The sequence below is a fragment of the Triticum dicoccoides genome, chromosome 1A (assembly GCF_002162155.2).
Source record: "Triticum dicoccoides isolate Atlit2015 ecotype Zavitan chromosome 1A, WEW_v2.0, whole genome shotgun sequence".
NCBI lineage: Eukaryota > Viridiplantae > Streptophyta > Magnoliopsida > Poales > Poaceae > Triticum > Triticum dicoccoides.
In genome coordinates this window covers 580731916-580732120 of record NC_041380.1, presented here as the reverse complement: position 1 = coordinate 580732120, position 205 = coordinate 580731916, and positions in this window count along the sequence as shown.

The following is a 205-nucleotide window of genomic DNA, read 5'->3' as shown; positions in this document are numbered from 1 at the left end:
ATCGACACGACACCCCGACCCCGAAACAGCACCCCGACCCCGACACGGCACCCCGACACCGACAGGACACCCCGACCACCGACACCTCCCGAAAAGGTGTTCTTTGGCCTTCCAGAGGCCGACGGGGTCATATATTTATGAATTATTAGTTAGGTCATATATTTTTCGATTTTGTTATGAAAAACATCATATATAATTGTGTTGA